Genomic DNA, 6151 nt, shown 5'->3' with positions numbered 1-6151 from the left:
ACATTTATATACATACACATGCACATATAAATATATATACATATACTGTATACATCACATTTACAGTATCTACTGATTTTGAACAAAAAATAATAGACAAAAACATAAGAGCTGGATTATGAAAAAAAATGCAGAAAAATCATTGAAAAAGCAATGATCGTTGATATAGACTTCTGGTATTGGACTATATTATGGTCACTGTTTCTTCCCCTCCAGCTATTCTATGTATAGACAATTTATTAAAGGTTTTGTGTCTCTTGGTTTATATGGTCTCACTAAATATTTGTGGTTTACAGTTGCTGATACCTAAAGCAAAGTGAGTAAATGTATCTTTTGTTCTTAAACGTAGACCCCTGTTCAGTGGTGGGATTCAAATATGTGAACAACCGGTTCTCTGGGCCTGGGAAACAAAATAATTAGCTACCGGTTCTGCTGAAGTGGTGCAAACCAGCTGAATCCTACTACTGCACCTGTTCACTTTGAGGATTCTCAGTAAGCTGTACTGAATGGAAAACAATAGCTTGAAGAACTTAGAGAAGAACATTTAAATCAAAACATGATTTACATGTCTTCCACACCAGGTTTTGGCTTACTGTGAACTTTTATCTTTTCAATTTTGTCCATGTGCTATCTTCTCAGTGGTAGAAAGAACTGAGTTTCTGTCTTGGGCCCAGTGTTCTTCAACTTCTTCAAAAATGACCTATAAGAGGGGATTAAGGGGTCACTCATAAAATTTGCAGATGACACACAGCTGGGGAGAATTGCTAACAAGACAGTCTGAAGATTCAGAAGGAACTTTATAGGCTTGATCATTGAGCATTATCTAACAAGATGTAGTTCAGTGGTGAGAAAACTAAGATTCTGCACTTAGGAAGGAAAAGCTACATTGCACAGGCACACAATAGGCAATATCTGACTCAATGGTAATGCCAGTGAGAGACATATAGCTTTCTTGGTGGACCATTGCTTAAATATGAGTCAACATTGTGCTGCAACTGCCAAAAAAGCCAACGCACTCCTGAGCTACCTCAACTGAGAAGTAGTACAAGATCAAGGGAAATGATAGTACCCCTCTATATTGCACTTGTGAGGCCACATTTGAAATACTGCATCCAGCTCACCCCAATACAAAAATGATGGTGTCCCTAGAAAGAATGTAGAGAAGAGCAACACAGATGATAAGGGATAAATCCTTATCCTAAGTCCTATGAAAAATAGCTAAAGGAACTAGGGATGTATAGCTTAATGAAGAGAAAGTTGAGGAGAGACCTGATATCTATCTTCCAATACTTGACGGGCTGCCACAGGGAAGAGGGCATCAATTTATTCTCCTTAGCACCTGAGGGCAGGTCAATGGATTGAAGCATATCAGAGGGAGATCCAACCAGGAAATGAGGAAGAATTTCCTGACAGAACTGTCCAGCAGTGGAATAGCTTGCCTCTGGAGTTGTGGTGCTTCGTTGATGGAGATTTTCAAGAAAATTATGGACAACCATTTGTCCAAAATGCTATGAAGACTCCAGCTTTGGGCAAGGAGTTGGACTAGAAGGTCCAAGATCCCTTCCAAAGTTATGATTTGATGGGTTCAGGAGGTTATTACTCCAGTCTATAGGAAATTCTCTTTGTAAACAATACATCCTCTATTGGTCCTATTCTCAAAATTAACTGTGGGTTGGGCCTAATTTAACACTCATTTGATTAGATAAATGAATTATATGGTTCTGAAATAAAGTTCAATGGTTATTTCACTGTAGAGTAGAAACTGTAATGGAAGTGAAATGAAAGAGTCACTATAAATCAAAGCATTTGAATTCACAAGATGACTAAGAAAGAGGATAAAGTCTTGTGTCCATTGTGATCCTATTTACAGTAGGTTCTCATTGGAGCCAGTAAAGATTTAGGCATCCTAAAACAGCAACTCTACCTATGTACACAATGGCACATTTACTTCCAAGGTGCTGAGCACGGAACCATCTGTCAGGCTGCACACAAGATTCTACGGGTCCCATTAACGAGCTACACGTGGATGGTATATGTCAGGTCTGAATCCCTTTTTCTTTAAGGCTGGAACCTGTGAAATTGGAAACTTAGTGACTGAAAATAACGTTGGGTTGTGTGATGAAAACTATCTACCTCCAAAAAACCTCCAGAGGAAATAAGGTCGCACTTATTTTTATTCTCTGTTATGTGATCAATTAAAAAAAACACATTACCTGCAGTTCCTTTCCCCCCATGATAGATTGGAATTACATTGTCCACTATCAAAGACCAAAAACCTTGAGGTTGAACAAAGCAACTTTTCTTGATACAAACCATTGAACTGTTCATGCACTTTGAAAATAATGTTTTATTTCCTTTCTATATGTTCCGTCACCTTATTCTTGACTATGGGGTTCCAAACAATTAAGATTTAGTATAAAACTCTTGGTTATTTAAAGCATCTAATTGTTCTTGTTCTCTCTCTCTTTCCTCAAGCAAATATGTATTTTTATATCCAGCATGAACTGCTTTCATCACCAACTACCAACCATTTATTATAGTGGCTTGATTAGGTCTGAACCTTGAGGATTATTCTTCCATAAATGATATAACTATTCTCTATGCTCTATCTGGGATCATCAAAATGTTTATTTCCAGACATTATTTTGTACATTTTACCCACAACTATCCTTATAAGTCTGCTAAATCTCATGTTGGGGAAATGATACACACATTTTACATTTTGCATAGTTTAACTTTTTATAGCTTTTTATGTATTATATAAAAACTGGAGGCTGGCTGAGAAAAATCCCTGCTGCCCTCCTTTGGCTATAATGAATGCAGAAATGTGATCATGTAGGATAAATCGCCTTTTTTTTTTGGTAGAGAAAAAAGAAAGGATATTTGTGCTTATAGAGCATAAACTCTGTTGAATATATAACAATATTCATTCAGTGTGAAGAATCTGTAAGCTGGCCAGAGATAAAAGGTGCTCCCGAGACATAAAGACATGATCAGAGACACAAAAGAAGTAGAATTGTTTTCCCAAACCTTTCTTTTATTTTTCAACCATAAAAGACTTAAATGTGTTTCGCAGTGCAAGCTGAAGAAAGAAGCAAGCTGAATCAGAAATGAAGCACCATGAGAGATTGCAGGCTGCATCATTAGCTTAAATAAACAAATAGTATCTAATTTTAGACACAGTAATTTTATATTCTTCACTTTAATTTGCAACCTACACCTCCACACATTTAGTTACCAGCTGTACAAGGAGGCAGCTCTTAGATTTATTTCTGGGAAGGCATAAAGCCTACAGGGTGACTTTACTACCTTGTACTGACACATCTGAGCTATTTGTGTGAGCGAACCATGCGTAAAAAAAGAAAAAAAGTTACCACTTTTAGGAAATGTTTCAGTCTCCAGAATTTATTTTGGGCAATGACACCAATATTCAACGTCGCTCATGTAAATTCAAATGCCATGTTTAGAAGGTTCCATGGAAATCTGACTCCATGAACTTTTCAATTGACCGGTTGTGATGTAATTATTAGTTTCTGATCTGAGATAGTCCTACAGAGCAAATGCTGATCTGTTTCCTCATTTCTGTTGTTGATATTCTGTCTCCCACCCCATCAAAAAAAAAATGATGAAATTGGCAGGAAGACGTGGAAATTTGATTGGTGAAATTCTACGCCCTTTTGAGACAAGTGTTCAAATAGGCCATTCAGTCATTCTTTGCTGCACACTTGAGTCCAATTACTCTTATTCCCTCTTTCCCATCATATTTCTTAATTACTGTATTTTCACTTTTACTATGTCCTCCCTCAAAACACTAAAGGCATATTTGATGTTATGTAGGTTGACAGCAGCCAGATTATTTTAGGTGCAAAAATGGAAGGACGCTTCGATTCCCACAATGGACGAATGGCTGCAAAAGTTGATGGAGTTAGCAGAGATGGCTAAATTGACTTTTTTGATTAAAGGGAAAAAAAAACCAATTAATTTTTGTTTCTACTTGGAAGCCGCTTCTGGACTTTGTGCTTGAGATGGGAAAAAAAAGGAAATTTTGATTTGGGGTTTTTACCGATTAACAGGTTTGTTGTTATAGAAATGGCTAGTTTATATTACTATGTAAAAGTAAACAATTGAGGTTTGATGTTATTATCTTATTTTACTGCACCAAAGAAAGTCGGAAGTCAATGCCTTCTCTTTTTTTCCCTTTGCCCTACACCAGGGGTCAGCAACCTGAAACAGCAAAAGAGCCACTCGGAACCAGTTCCGTCACACACACAAAAAAGTGGGAGCTGCAAAATGTGCGCGCGCAGGCGTGGATGCACACGCATGCGCAGAACAAGGCAAAATGTGCACCAGCCCTGCCCCCGTCCACCTCTAGTATGGACGGCTCTACCGTCCTGGCTTTTCCTCCCTCAGAAAAAACTGCTCTCCCCCCACCCTGTTCTCTCTCTCTCTGGGACTTTTTTCTTTCTGCCTTTTGTGAAGCTTCGGGATCAGCTCCTGCCCTGGATCGCTTGCACTGCGCCGATCCTCAGCAGCCCTGACACCCGTGCAACATTCTGAGCCGCGCGCACCTGTCACCGCCCAGTGTCGCCAGCTTACCGGGGGGGACTCGCAGGCCAAGCAGGGCGAAGACGAGGAAGGAAACGGCCTTTCATTGGATCCCGCCCAGGCCCCCCTCGGAGGCAACGGGCCCTTCCCCAGCCGAAGGAAGCCTTGCGAGCATCTCCCGTAGCGCAGCTCCTCTGAGCCGGGAGGCACCTGCACAGTGGCAGCGGGTCTCCCTGGCGATGGGTGCTGGGTAGCGGTGCCACCTTCAGCCCGGGCGCCACCAGAGCCACCCAAGCACCCTGCCCCTCCCCCCAGGGACTCCAAACCTCCGCCACCCCATTCTCTCAATGGGAATGGGGCAGCAGAGGTTCGGAGAGCTGCTGCCTTTGTCCGTGTTTCTTTTGGCAGACAAAGTTACAGAAAGAGGCAGAAGTCAGAAGAACAAAGGCTGGAGAAGCTGATGCACTTGGAGATGGGTGGGATATTCTTTTGAGTTTGCCAAATGCAGAGCCAGTCACTGCAAGAAATATATAAAATATTAGAGATAAGTAATTGAGTTTATAGGGACCTTGAGTATGTTAGCAATGGTGTGTTTTAACAGTTATTTAATTATTTCAGAGCATTGGCATGAGTCAACCATAGGGGGGGAAAACCCTCTATATAGTCCTTTAGTATTTTTTTATTAGTTTATAATATAAAACATAAACATACAAAAGAAAATAGCGAGAAAGTAAGGGAGGGAGAAGGGAAGGGGAAAGTGTAGGGCACGGGTCGGCAACCCATGGCTCCGGAGCCGCATGCGGCTCTTTAAGCCATCTCCTGCGGCTCCCAGTCCTCCTCCACCATGTGCAGTTCTGAAAAAAATTAGGAGTAAAAAAGTCCCATTGAGAGAATGGGGCGGCGGTTTGGAGCTGCTGCCTTCGTCCGCGCTTCTTTCGGGGCCAAAAGAAACACGGACGAAGGCAGCAGCTCTCCAAATGGGGAGGCGGAGGTTTGGAGAACTGCTGCCTTCAGCCCAGAAAGAAATGTGGACGAAGGCAGCAGCTCTCCAAATCTCCGCCACCCCATTCTCTCAATGGGACTTTTTTACTCCTAATTTTTAAAAAAAGCTATTTCTTCATCACAAGACTCTTTCAAAGGGAGCATTTGTTTAAAAAAAGGAATAAGATTATCATCAAGAGAAGCTAGATACTTTTGCCTTCACTCAGACATCAAATCTTATTCTAGTTTGATTTTAGTACAGCACAGTATAGGAAGCCAGTTACCTTGGTTTATAATCCTGCAGATCATGGTTTAATAATACTTATAATAATATATACTTATAATAATACTTATAATAATATAACTTTAATAATACTTCCTGGAGCACTGGGGAACTACCAGAGGACTGGAAGAGAGCTGATGTAGTTCCCATCTTCAAAAAAGGGAAAAAAATAGATCCAGGAAACTACAGACCTATCAGCCTGACCTCAATACCTAGGAAGATTCTGGAAAAGATAATCAAACAACAAATCAGCGAACACCTTGATGCAAACAAAGTCATCACTAAAAGTCAACATGGGTTTGTCAAAAACAGATCATGCCAGACAAATCTTATTACATTCTT

Source organism: Vipera ursinii, assembly GCF_947247035.1.
Source record: "Vipera ursinii genome assembly, chromosome: 4".
NCBI classification, from domain to species: Eukaryota; Metazoa; Chordata; class Lepidosauria; order Squamata; family Viperidae; genus Vipera; species Vipera ursinii.
This window is presented reverse-complemented; position numbering follows the sequence as displayed.